The 14,645-nt window shown below is 45.2% G+C and overlaps 1 protein-coding gene across 3 annotated transcripts in view; it reads left to right on the top strand.

The window, feature by feature from the left end:
* Positions 1-14,645, top strand: part of SPTBN5 (spectrin beta, non-erythrocytic 5) — a 1,050,196-nt gene that overhangs the window by 713,381 nt on the left and 322,170 nt on the right. The gene's annotated exons all lie outside the window — the stretch shown is intronic.

The following is a 14,645-nucleotide window of genomic DNA, read 5'->3' as shown; positions in this document are numbered from 1 at the left end:
GAAAGGAAAGAGAACGAAGAGTGGGCAAGAGTAGCAAGGGAAAAGATACAGAATGAATACCCTCTTGGGGTGTATGCAGATATAGGAAAAGAGTATTCCACGAACCTTGGAAATACTCTAGCCTTCTGCACAGTTTGCTATAACAGAGGCCCACGCTGTTTGCTCATGACTTGGAACAGCAGCTATGGGTGTCTGTAATGTAGAAACGATACAAGGTAAGGGGCAGAGGTTGACTGATGGGAACCAACAGACAAGCTCTGTACAAAAGGGTCTACAAACAGTACAAGAGAAGATACTACAGACAAATCCAGGAAAGAAGGTGATAGCAAACTAGCAGAAGGAAATGAAGGGAAAGTCGTGTAACAGGATAGGATTGCAGAGGACAGTAAGGAACAAGGTTGAGAGCTCAGAGAAGCAGGAAAGCAATGGGTAAGCCCACAGGAGTTGGACTGTAAGGTAGAAAGCCCAAAGGAAAAGGGCTTAGGGCAGCAGAGTAAAGCAGACTGCACGGCAAGGATCCCAAAAGGGCCGGGCAGTAAGGAGTGAACCCTGAGGGACAGGGCCGCTGAACGTAGAAGGTAGCAGAGGACTGTAGAGGGCTGCTAGGCCGAGCACCCAGCGGAGAAGGTAGGTAGTAGGCAGCGGAGCGTGATAAGCTGCAAAGTAGGAAGGCCCAGAGGACAAGGGCTGTAGGTAGTCAGAGTGAGGTAGGCTGTAGAGCAGGGAGCCCAGAGGACAAGGGCTAAGGCAGCCGGAGTGAGGCAGGCTGCAGAGCAGGGAGCCCAGAAGACAAGGGCTGAAGGCTGGAAGGCAGCAGAGCGTGATCGGCTGCAATGTGGAGAGCCCGGCAGGGCAAGGGCGGAGGCTGGAAGGCAGCAGAGCGTGATCGGCTGCAATGTGGAGAGCCCGGCAGGGCAAGGGCAGAGGCTGGAAGGCAGCAAAGTGTAACAGGCTGCAAGGCAGGAAGCCCAGAGGAGCTGGACTGAGGCAGGGAGCCCAGAAGGCTATGGCTGTAGGCAGCGAAGTGTAACAGGCTGCAAGGCAGGAAGCCCAGAGGAGCTGGACTGAGGCAGGGAGCCCAGAAGGCTATGGCTGTAGGCAGCGAAGTGTAACAGGCTGCAAGGCAGGAAGCCCAGAGGAGCTGGACTGAGGCAGGGAGCCCAGAAGGCTAGGGCTGTAGGCAGCAGGGTGTAGCAAGCAACAAGGCAGGGTCCAAGTAGGAGTGAAGGTAAACAGCATACAGGATCCGTAGGAAGACGCGAAAGGTGGAGGAAGGACTCTCAGATGCAAGAGGCTGAGCCACTGCAGGCAGCAGCCTTTATACTGCCTAGCCCAGCACAGAGGCAGGCTAATTGGTTGCACCTGGCTAAGCACACCTGCAGGCAATCGGCCACCTCCCTTTCTGTTCCTGGGCTGGTGGAAGCAGGGCAAGTCCCTTGGGCTTCTGGGGGGTGTAGTTCCTTTGATAACCCATAGGAACAGCCAGGAATCGATGCTTGTAGCCAGGTGCATTGTGGTATACGTAGTTTGTGGGAAAAATAATAAAGTTCCCAAAGTAAATATAGATGGATCCAAGAGTCTGTTGCAAATAAATGATAAACAAATAGTCCATATTGAGCGTAAATGGATGCGCCCATGGCGCAGGCATGACAAGTACATTACACGCAGTTAATAAACTTTAAACTTCAACGCACAATCTTCAAGCTTGTTTCCTTATAGTAACTTAACTGTAAATGTCTCTTTTCTCAAATAATTTTGAAACTTGTTAACTCTTTAAGTTTTCTTATAAAAGAAAATGAAAGTTCACTATGAAAATCTTAAAATCTTTAAAAGAACAATCCCACCTGATGTCTTCTTGTTCATACTGGATCAGCAAACAATATTCTTACTTCTTTGGTATCCCACCTGATGTCTTCTTGTTCATACTGGATCAGCAAACGATGTTCTTACTTCTTTGGTAGATTTTCTGAACTCTGAAAGGGCCTTACTTAAGGAGCTTAACTAATGTACAACCAGCCACTGAATTTCTATGGATGAAAGGCAGTTTAGAATCTTGCTCACCTCCCAAGAATCAAACCCATTGTCCTTTCCACCAATCAGGCAAACCAAACATATCATTGTTCCTTTAACCAATCAGATTAAGTTTCTTTCTCTCCATCTTGACTTGGGCAAGCACAATGTTAATTCTATGTACAAACTCTTCCTGTTACTAACCCAGCCAGCTCTGAAAACACAACTAACCCAGCCAGCTCTGAAAGGACAATGTTAATCCTGTTACTCTTCCTGTTACTAACCCAACCAGTCCTGACAGTACCCCCCTCTTCAAAGCCCTGTCCGAGGGCCTGGCTTAGCAGGGAACTTTTTGTGAAACTGTCTTATCAATTGAGGGGCATGTACATCTGTTTGATCCTCCCAAGATCTTTCCTCAGGCCCGTATCCCTTCCAGTCAATAAGATACTACAAGGTACCTCTAACAATCCTGGAATCTAAGATTTTCTTAACTTCAAACTCTTCGTCATTTTCCTCTGTGTAAACTGCTGGTGGTGGTTTTCCCAATCTAGTTCCTGACACACAAGATTTCACTAAGCTGACATGAAATGTAGGGTGACTTTTGATACTTGCGGGTAATTTCAGTCTGATTGCTACGGGATTTATTATTCTTTCTATTTCAAATGGACCAATAAATCTTGGACTAAATTTAGTTCTTCCCTTTAAACGTAGTTTTTTTGTGGACAACCAAACTTTTTGACCCACCTGATAATGTGGTGCTTTTCGACGTTTTCTATCAGCAAATGTCTCAAATCTTAATTTACTTTTCTCTAAAGTTTCTTTAGCTTTCACTAAACCATCTCTAATACAAGTCAATCGCTGCTCAACCTCTGGATTGGAATACTCAGATGGCAACACTTCTTTCAAAAATCGTGGATGGAAACCATAATTGCTAAAAAATGGAGAATACTTAGTAGAATCCTTGACAGAATTGTTATAGCTAAACTCTGCTAGCCAAAGAAGATCTACCCAACTTCCTCTTTCTTGCCAAAAAGCTCTAATATATTTTTCCAACTCCTGATTTACTCGCTCTGTTTGGCCGTTGGTCTGTGGATGATAACCTGAAGAAAGCTTTACCTCAATTCCCAACTCTGTACAGAAGGCTCGCCAAAACTTAGAAATGAACTGAGACCCCCGATCTGATACAATTTGTGTTGGTAGACCATGCAATTGTACCACTTCTTGCAAAAAACTTTTTGCCAGATTCCTTGCAGAAGCCTCTCCTTTCATGGGAATGAAATGCCGAGCTTTAGTTAGTAAATCCACAACTACTAATACTGTAGTGTAACTTTGATCTTTAGGAAGATCAACAATATAATCCATAGAGATTGTAAACCAAGGACTAGGGGGTACTGGTAACGGATTTAGTAACCCAGATAGTTTTCCTCCTCCTGACTTCACTCGAGCACAGACTTCACATGTTTTCACATAGTCTTCAATATCTTTTTTCATTTCTTTCCACCAGAACATCCTTTCAACCAGTTCAATTGTCTTACGGATTCCAGGGTGACCCACCAACTTTGATTCATGACATTCTTGCATAATTTCCTTTTGCAGTTCCTTACTTGGAAGGTAAATTTTAGAATGGACACATGGAAATCCTTCAATTAAATGTCTTCCAGAATCCTCCGCTAACCAAGATTGAATCGCCTCTTCTGGTAATTCCTTTTGAATTTTCTTAAGAAGTAGATTCTCTTCCTTTGTAGTACTTAGAATAAATCTATCTTCTGCAATCACTGGTTCTGGTAATAATTGATTTTCAACTTCTTCCAAAGAACCTTGTCGCGATAAAGCATCCGCTTTACCGTTTAACCGCCCAGGCTTGAATGTTATCACAAAATCGTATTCTGAAAAGAAGAGTGACCACCTAAGTTGTCGAGGTGATAGTGTTCGAGCTGATTTCAAAAACAGAAGATTTCTATGATCGGTTAAAACGGTTACTGTGAATCTTGCGCCTAACAGATAATGCCTCCATTCCTGAAATGCCTTCTTGATTGCCAGGAGTTCTTTGTCAGTAATCGTGTAGTTCACTTCTGCTGGAAGCAATTTCTTAGATAGATAGGCCACAGGATGCAACTGTCCAGTTTCAGGATGCCGTTGAGAAAGCACAGCTCCAATTGCAACATTAGAAGCATCTGCCTCCACAAAAAATGGTTGTGAAGGATCTGGGTGTAATAAGATCGGTCCAGATGTAAAACAGTTCTTCAATTTTTTGAAAGCTTGATCCGCTTCATCTTTCCACTCAAATTTCATTCCTTTATTCAATAATTTGGTGATAGGAGAAACAGTTTGAGAGAAATTTTTAATGAATCTCCTGTAAAAACCCAGGAAGCTTTGGATATCTTTAACACAAGTTGGAGTTGGCCACTGTTCAACTGCTTTAATTTTCTTCATATCCATTTCCAAACCTTTGGGAGAAATCATAAAACCTAAGAATTCCACTTCCATGGTATGAAATTGGCTCTTTTCTAATTAAGCAAATAGTTTATTCTCCCTTAGTCGCTGTAACACTTTCTTTACATGTTCTTCATGTTGCAGTAGATCCTTAGAGTAAATGAGAATGTCATCTATGTATACTACTACAAAGATGTCAATAAAATCTCTCAATACCTCATTTATAAAAAATTGAAAGGCCGCGGGAGCGTTACACAATCCGAATGGCATTACTTGATATTCAAAAAGACCAAATTTTGTTCTAAATGCCGTTTTCCATTCATCACCTTGACGTACCCGCACCAAATGATATGCACCACGAAGATCTAGTTTGGTAAATACTGAGGCTCCTTGAATCTGGTCTAACATTACTGATATTAAGGGCAGAGGATATCTGTTTTTAATTGTTATCTTATTCAATGCCCTATAATCTATGCATGTCCACAAAATGCCTTCCTTTTTGGGAACAAAAAATAGTGGAGAAGCTGCTGGCGATTGAGAGTGCCTGATGAACCCCTTATTCAGATTTTCTTGGATGTAATCTTTCAAATGTTGATTCTCTTTTTCTGTTAAGGCATAGATGCGACTGCAAGGAATGTGGGCCCCTGGTTCTAAATCAACTTTACAGTCATACTCTCTATGAGGAGGTAATTCATTAGCTTCCTTTTCACTAAACACATCATTGAAATCATGGTAACACTTTGGTAATTCTCCAATTACAGCCCTTATAGAATGTACTATGGTTCCCAAGTTCACAAAACCTTCCACTACTTCTGAACAATTACTACTAGAAACATTTTACTGAACTACTTCTTTACAACAATTTGTAACACAAAAAGCAGAATCCAATTTCACCACTCTTCTTCCCCAATCAATCTGGGGGTTATGATACGTCAACCAAGGCATTTCCAAATTATTTTCAACTGTGGAGTGTCAATTAATTCAAACACAATTTCCTCCCAGTGTCCTCCAATTTCCATTTCCAATGGGATTGTTTCGTGTGTAATTAAACCTGATGTCAGTTGAGACCCATCCAACGCTCTCACATACTCTGGTATATTTTTTACAGTGTAAGGCACATTCATATCTTTAACCACATTCCAATCCATGAAGTTACCAGTGGCTCCAGAATCTATTACTACTGGACCACTTCCCTTTAATTCCTCTTTAATATACAAGGATACATTCAATGTAATATGTGGTACCGCTGCTTGGATTGTATTTGCCACTTGTTGATTTCTGGAGCTGTTAGTAGATGAAGAAGTTTTTGGACACCAAGGGCAATTTCCAACAAAATGTCCTGATTTCCCACAATATAAACATAAATTATTCTGTCTTCGCCTATCCTTCTCATCCTTAGTTAAAGGACCTCTCACTTTATTCACTCTCTCTGCATTCCCAGTTCTCAATTCTTTATTTACAAATTCGAATCTTCCTTTATCAACTCTAGGGAAAACTCTGGGTTGGTCAACTCCTCCTCTTCTACGCTCAGCCTTGCGTTCCCCTAATCTATAGTCAATTTGTATGACTAGATTAATTAAATCTTCACATGAAGTGGGTCTATTAACAATTGTAGATAAGGCATCTTTCAACTCCTCCTTCAAGCCTCTATAGAACAAAGAGGATTGCTTCTCTTCTGGCCAATTGCTATCTAATACTAAAGATCTGAACTGTGTGATGTGAGACACTAAATCTGTGGTTCCCTGTTTTAACTCTAATAGTTCTCCATCAACTTCTTGAGATAATTGGCGTCTGTCAAACATCTTTTTAAATTCTAACTTGAAGGCTAACAAGTTCTTTAGTATAGGATTCTCTTGACCAACTAATAATACTGACCAAGTTGCCGCCTCACTATTTTAGTAGCATCTGTATTAAAAGCTTCAGGTCTACAAAGGATATGAAGTTTACACTGTGTAAGGAAAATCTGGCATTTCTTGGCATCTCCCCCAAAACGTTCTGGAGGTGCTAAGGGGACTGGACCTATAGGTATATTCAAACTTCCCCTACTTCTTCCCTGAGAACTCGTTCCTTCACCCAAATCCTCTCTAATTAACACTGGTAATTCTCTACTAGGATCCTCTGAATCTCTTGACTCCAAAGAAATGTCCTCACCCTTACGGGTAACCTTAGAGTTTAACTCTTCAAACTTGACTTGTAATTCCTGGTTTTCTTTTCGCACAGCCCTCATTTCCTTCCTTAACTCTGAAAACATGTCCCTTATGGAACTTGCTAGTGCTTCTGTGGGATCCATATCAGCTCAGGTGGAAAAAATTATCGTGGGCCTTTCATCCTGTCAGGGTCCGGCTTGACTGAATTCCACAGGAGCTGATGCTGGCCCCACAGACCCTCACCAGGAGTTCACCTCTCAACCCTTAAGTATAAGCTGAGCTGAAAACCCCAAGAAAGAGAAAGGGGAATTTGGAGAAAATAACAACGGAGACACTGCAGCCCTGCAACCTTCTGGTAGGCTCTGGTATCTGTGGTAAACAAATACACCTGGTTACTTATATGATAATATAAACTTCTTTTCTAAAATTATTCTAAAACAACTCTAAACTCTTTACCTCTTAAACCTCAGTAAAAGACTTAGAGGCTAATAATCTGTGTGGAATATCTTGTAAATAATAACTTGTTTAGTGCATATAGTTCAAGCCACTCAAGTCTCTTTAGAATCCTAAAGTGATGGCCCTTGCAAACACCTTACAGACTTAGATATTCTTCTTGCTTTAAAGTTCTTTTCACTCTATGTAGTTTTTAATGCTTTTATAAAATGCAGTCTTTCTCTGAAGTATTGAATTCCATTTGCATAAATTACATTAAATAGATTCTCTTTAACTTTCTGGAATGCTGCTTCCCTTCTGCGTGTGAATTGTTTCCTTATTTACACATAAAAACGTATAGTTTCTTTCTTGATACGCGTGTGCGTTAAACACGTGAAATCAGAAGACGTGAAGAATTGTCCTCGCGTATAAAATACACACGCGATTCTTAACAAAACACGCACGTGTGAAAAAATACGTAAACGCGATAAAAATAACACGCGCTAGTTAAAATGGACTTGCGCTCTATCGCTACCGAACACACGCGGAGAAACGAAACGTAATTCACGTAAAATAGTTCACGTGTTAAAAACAACTCACGCTTAATTAAAATGGACTCGCGCTCTATCGCAACCCAACACGCGTTTCTTATGAAACGTCTTTCACGTTAAAAATGTACACGCGCTAAAATTCACTCGCGCAATTCATTTGGACATGCGCTCTATCGCTCTGAATACCCGCGCGCTTCCAAAAACACGTAAACGACGACACGCGAGCTTGCGCACGCATTAAACAGTCTTGAAGTACATTACACGCAGTTAATAAACTTTAAACTTCAACGCACAATCTTCAAGCTTGTTTCCTTATAGTAACTTAACTGTAAATGTCTCTTTTCTCAAATAATTTTGAAACTTGTTAACTCTTTAAGTTTTGTTATAAAAGAAAATGAAAGTTCACTGTGAAAATCTTAAAATCTTTAAAAGAACGATCCCACCTGATGTCTTCTTGTTCATACTGGATCAGCAAACGATATTCTTACTTCTTTGGTATCCCACCTGATGTCTTCTTGTTCATACTGGATCAGCAAACGATATTCTTACTTCTTTGGTAGAGTTTCTGAACTCTGAAAGGGCCTTCCTTTAGGAGCTTAACTAATGTACAACTGGCCACTGAATTTCTATGGATGAAAGGCAGTTTAGAATCTTGCTCACCTCCCAAGAATCAAACCCATTGTCCTTTCCACCAATCAGGCAAACCAAACATATCATTGTTCCTTTAACCAATCAGATTAAGTTTCTTTCTCTCCATCTTGACTTGGGCAAGCACAATGTTAATTCTATGTACAAACTCTTCCTGTTACTAACCCAGCCAGCTCTGAAAACACAACTAACCCAGCCAGCTCTGAAAGCACAATGTTAATCCTGTTACTCTTCCTGTTACTAACCCAACCAGTCCTGACACACGCTCACTCAAGCAGGAATGCAAGAAGTGTTATTCTGAGTGCTATTGGGGATAGGCAATCTATAGCTCTCCAGATGAGTCAGCCTATGGTACCCGTGACTCCTCGCCTTTGGTGTACAGGCCAGAATTATCTGATAGGAGCTATGGGCCAAACCATCTGCAGAGGGTAAACTGTTCCCTTCTGCTCAGCCCCTCTGTTGGATGTTATATTATTATAATTGGTTACTTATAACACGCTTATTTCCCAGAGGTTCCTTCTAAGCACAGACCCGGGGATCGAACCTGTGTTGCTCCGCGACGTCTTGCTTCCAAGGCGATTGCGTTGCTCCTGAGCTATCCTTCTGATACTTCCTTAAATGGAGACTGTAGCTCTGAAACACTTGTGGTGCCAAGGCAGGGCACTCCTATGGAAGCACATTCATTAATCTGCCCATGACACTATCATGCTCGCTCAACCATCATGAATAGCGTGTTGCCGATGATCGATGTGGTTCATTAGGAATGCTGGGATTGCCTCCCGATATTCTTCATTCAGTACTACCCTTCGTCGCACAGTCCTATTGGCAATGCGAGTCAGGCCACCCCAGAGACAGGCAAATCTGTTGCCCTAATATACATTTTCTGAGTAACCACCTCTACTATAGTGAAGGCTACCACCTATTCTATAAGACTACTACCTTTCCCATAGCGGTATTAGCATAATTGACCTATAAACATTTGACCTAAAACATTTGATCGAATTGTTTTATCTTTCTTTCCATCAAATGTAATTAAATATATATATGGGGGAGGGCAAGGGTATAGATTAGGTTGAGAGGAAGTGGGGAGTTTGCGGAGGTCTCCCCCCACATTTTAGACCGAAAAAAGTTCACATAAATTCGATCAAATGTGATTACGTCAAATAGACCCAAACCCCCATAGCCACCTGTAATGGCTACCTACGCAACTACTTGTGGTCAACGTCTGATCGAATTTGCGGTAGGGAGGGGAGCGAGCGCAGACAATGTAAATGCTGTGCCGAGAAGAATCGGTCACACTTTGTCCTGGCTGCTTAAGTATCTTTATTGCTAGTGTACCTGATACATGTGGCATGTTTCCTTTCCAAGTGAAGGGGGTAAGGCTATTATTTTTGCATTTTTGAAGTGCTCACACAGCCCGCGGGCATTGAGGCACTGTTACAGGAATTGTTTGTTTTTCAGTTGTTTTAGTTGCATATTTAAAACGTGCTTAAACACCCAGAGGTTTCTAAGCGCGGACCCGGGGATCGAACCTGTGTTGCTTTGGGTCGCCTTGCTTCCGAGGCGAGTGCGCGGACCCGGGGATCGAACCTGTGTTGCTTTGGGTCGCCTTGCTTCCGAGGTGAGCGAGCACTTTGCCACTGAGCTATCCTCTCGGGACAAGTTAATCCCATTTTTTTCATGATGCCAGTATAATTGTTTTTCTTCTGTACGATGACGACATTGCCTTCTAGAGAGGCATCCACAAAGCATTGCTGTGTGAACCTTCAACCAAATACCGATGCTTGATTGACACACCTTCTCCTTAATAAACTATATTCGTGTGTGTGTGTATTCACTAAAACAACTTTAGTTGAGAGAACACTCCCATAAACTTTCTGTAATAAATGGAATTCAGTGAAAACACTTTAGTTAAATAAAAGATTATGTTTGCAATTCAAAAACTAAAAAGCATTAAAATTCACCAGCTAGCAAAGCAACCATAACTCCACCCACCTCGGATGCAGTACTCATGATGTTTCACATGACAGTTACGGGCATCTCAGACAAAGCTCTTCCTGGCGGGTGTCCTACCCAGTCATAACCACAGAGTTACTGTCCCCAACTCAATTAGATCACAGCGCCCACACACCTGAGCGAGGCATTGCTATGATCCTAGAAATGCTGCAAGCACTCTGCATAAATTACTTCAGCAACATTACCCGAGTGGGGGTGGGGTGGCATTGCCGGGCCAGCTAATGCCCCGGGCCAGGTAGGGGCAGCACTTACCTGGGATCCCGGCGGGGGGAGGATGGCGGCCTCCCGCTATGAGGAGACTCGGATGGCGGGATGACCGTGTGGTAATGCCCCCGTTTTCAGACTCTTCATTGGCTGAGAGGCTGGCACCCCCCCCTCGAGTTCGATATCATTCTTCCTCAACCCAGGGCATAGAAGTTGTCATGGTTACACCAGCTTGTACTCCAGCTCACACTTCTCTGGACATTACCTTCTGAGAATGGTGGGAACCAGTTGCAACACGAGAGGAAGTGGCCTTGATAATGAAAATATCTACCGCCAATCATTGGGGTACTTCCTCCAGTCGATCTCTACCAGGCGATACAAGGCCGCCCTTTGATGTCTTGCCAGCTGGTAAGCATTGAACTCTTTGGAGAGGCAGAAGGGGGGCTGCATGAATATGCAGGTCAAGTACATGCTCTTGACATCAATCCATTTGTTGGCAGCCAGTGAGGAGTTTCCTTGATCTCTTCAGGCTAAACAAAGGAGGGCAGTGCATGTTTCAGCTTGTTGTATGTGGATTAGTGTTTTGCACACAGGCAATCATAGTTACAGTTACATTAAGTTACATGCATGAGCAGAGAGACAAGGACCACAATGATCAATGCGGTCATTCGGAAATCGGTTGATAGAAACATGACATGGGTGCAGGGTACACTTGCTACAAAAAAGACAGGTCTCCACCAGATGACCTATGAGATCCTGATCTCGGTGCTCATGCACACAGGTGTACTTGGGGAGTGGAGCCATTGGACCAGTGGACAGCCCAGCATCATCGGTTCCAGCAGAAAAGCATCAGTCAAAGAGGAATTCAGGCCAAAGGCAATCGGAAAGCATCCAATCTTGGATTTGAAGAAGGCGTCCATTTGATGACCAACAGCACTCTATTTGGTTGAGGTGGAGCTCATGAGCATAGATGTGGGCGTGTAGACATTAGAGAGGACCACTGAGGCTGCACCACATCTGAATAAAGTAGCTCAGGACATGAAGAGACCCAGTTTCAACCGATGGGTGCGGGCAGAAAGAAAGACCAGAGCCATTTGAGTGCAGCGCTGTGAATGGCCATGGAGTCATGCATTCCAAGGCATTGGCGGGTCATTTCCAATGGAGGGACAGGTGGAGCATGATCATTGCAAGGCGCAGCAGGACAGGTGGAGCGTGATCAGTGCAAGGCGCAGCAAGCCAGGTGGAGCATGATCAGTGCAAGGCACAGCAGGACAGGTGGAGCATGATCAGTGCAAGGCGCAGCAGGACAGGTGGAGCATGATCAGTGCAAGGCGCAGCAGGACAGATGGATCATGATCAGGGCAAGGCGTAGCAGGGCAGGTGGAGCATGATCAGTGCAAGGCCTAGCAGGACAGGTGGAGCATGATCAGTGCAAGGCCTAGCAGGACAGGTGGTGCATGATCAGTGCAAGTCGCAGCAGGACAGATGGAGCATGATCAGTGCAAGGCCTAGCAGGACAGGTGGAGCATGATCAGTGCAAGGCGCAGCAGGACAGGTGGAGCATGATCAGTGCAAGGCGTAGCAGGAAAGGTGGAGCATGATCTGTGCAAGGCCTAGCAGGCCAGGTGGAGCATGATCAGTGCAAGGCCTAGCAGGCCAGGTGGAGCATGATCAGTGCAAGGCCTAACAGGACAGGTGGAGCATGATCAGTGCAAGGCCTAACAGGACAGGTGGAGCATGATCAGTGCAAGGCGTAGCAGGACAGGTGAAGCATGATCAGTGCAAGGCCTAGCAGGCCAGGTGGAGCATGATCAGTGCAAGGCCTAACAGGACAGGTGGAGCATGATCAGTGCAAGGCGTAGCAGGACAGGTGGAGCGTGATCAGTGCAAGGCGCAGCAGGACAGGTGGAGCGTGATCAGTGCAAGGCGCAGCAGGATAGGTGGAGCATGATCAGTGCAAGTAGTAGCAGGAGAGGTGGAGCATGATCAGTGCAAGGCACAGCAGGACAGGTGGAGCATGGTCAGTGCAAGGCCTAGCAGGACAGGTGTAGCATGATCAGTGCAAGGCCCAGCAGGACAGGTGGAGCATGGTCAGTGCAAGGCCCAGCAGGACAGGTGGAGCATGGTCAGTGCAAGGCGCAGCAGGACAGGTGTAGCACGATCAGTGCAAGGCCCAGCAGGACAGGTGGAGCATGATCAGTGCAAGGCCTAGAAGGACAGGTGTAGCATGATCAGTGCAAGGCCCAGCAGGACAGGTGGAGCATGGTCAGTGCAAGGCGCAGCAGGACAGGTGTAGCACGATCAGTGCAAGGCCCAGCAGGACAGGTGGAGCATGATCAGTGCAAGGCATAGCAGGACAGCTGGAGCATGATCAGTGCAAGGCCTAGCAGCAGGACAGGTGGAGCATGATCAGTGCAAGGCGTAGCAGGACAGCTGGAGCATGATCAGTGCAAGGCCTAGCAGCAGGACAGGTGGAGCATGATCAGTGCAAGGCGTAACAGGACAGGTGGTGCATTTCCAATGGAGGGACAGGTGGAGCATGATCAGGGCAAGGCCTAACAGGACAGGTGGAGCATGATCAGTGCAAGGCGCAGCAGGACAGATGGAGCATGATCAGTGCAAGGCGCAGCAGGATAGGTGGAGCATGATCAGTGCAAGGCCTAGCAGGACAGGTGGAGCATGATCAGTGCAAGGCCTAGCAGGACAGGTGGAGCATGATCAGTGCAAGGCCTAGCAGGACAGGTGGTGCATGATCAGTGCAAGTCGCAGCAGGACAGATGGAGCATGATCAGTGCAAGTCGTAGCAGGACAGGTGGAGCATGATCAGTGCAAGGCGCAGCAGGACAGGTGGAGCATGATCAGTGCAAGGCCTAGCAGGACAGGTGGAGCATGATCAGTGCAAGGCCTAGCAGGACAGGTGGAGCATGATCAGTGCAAGGCCTAGCAGGACAGGTGGTGCATGATCAGTGCAAGTCGCAGCAGGACAGCTGGAGCATGACCAGTGCAAGGCCTAGCAGGACAGGTGGAGCATGATCAGTGCAAGGCCTAGCAGGACAGGTGGAGCATGATCAGTGCAAGGCCTAGCAGGACAGGTGGAGCATGATCAGTGCAAGGCCTAGCAGGACAGGTGGAGCATGATCTGTGCAAGGCCTAGCAGGACAGGTGGAGCATGATCAGTGCAAGGCCTAGCAGGACAGGTGGAGCATGATCAGTGCAAGGCCTAGCAGGACAGGTGGAGCATGATCAGTGCAAGGCCTAGCAGGACAGGTGGAGCATGATCAGTGCAAGGCCTAGCAGGACAGGTGGATCATGATCAGTGCAAGGCCTAGCAGGGCAGGTGGAGCATGATCAGGGGAAGGCCTAGCAGGACAGGTGGAGCATGATCAGTGCAAGGCCTAGCAGGACAGGTGGAGCATGATCAGTGCAAGGCCTAGCAGGACAGGTGGAGCATGATCAGTGCAAGGCCTAGCAGGAAAGGTGGAGCATGATCAGTGCAAGGCCTAGCAGGACAGGTGGAGCATGATCAGTGCAAGGCCTAGCAGGACAGGTGGAGCATGATCAGTGCAAGGCCTAGCAGGACAGGTGGAGCATGATCAGTGCAAGGCCTAGCAGGACAGGTGGAGCATGATCAGTGCAAGGCCTAGCAGGACAGGTGGAGCATGATCAGTGCAAGGCGCAGCAACTGGGGTTAGTAGCTGACAGCAGGGTTCATGGAAATAAACTTTATATATCTTCTCCTCTTCTCACCTGGGTACAAGTTAAAGAACAGATCAAAGTAAAGGAAAATCTTCATGCAAATGTTTGCCCCAGCCCTTGTTAATTTGTAACATATTTTCTTATGGGCTCCTCTCCCCATTTTAATACACCATCCTGATAAAACCAAATAATGTGCTTAAAGTATTGCACACCCTATATAAAAAAGTGTTCCCCCTGACAAGTCAAAACCATGGAATATTTGTATTATTATTAAAAGTGATTGTAGTTGATCGATCGTGGCCATGTTTACTTACCAGTGGCTATAACACCCATTTCTCCCCCTCTCTCTCTCTCTCTTTCTCCCTTTCTCCCTTTCTCTCATTCTCTCTCTCTCTCTCTCTCTTTCTCTGTCACTCGCTTTCTCCCTTTCTCTATTTCTGTTTCCCTCTCTCTCTGTCTCTCTTTCTCTCTTGCCCTTTCTTTCTTTCTCTCCCGCATTCTCTCTTTC

The sequence above is a fragment of the Ambystoma mexicanum genome, chromosome 14 (assembly GCF_040938575.1).
Source record: "Ambystoma mexicanum isolate Mex_15411 chromosome 14, UKY_AmexF1_1, whole genome shotgun sequence".
NCBI classification, from domain to species: Eukaryota; Metazoa; Chordata; class Amphibia; order Caudata; family Ambystomatidae; genus Ambystoma; species Ambystoma mexicanum.
The sequence above is the reverse complement of the archived record's forward strand: the minus strand, read 5'-3'. Positions and strand labels throughout refer to the sequence as shown.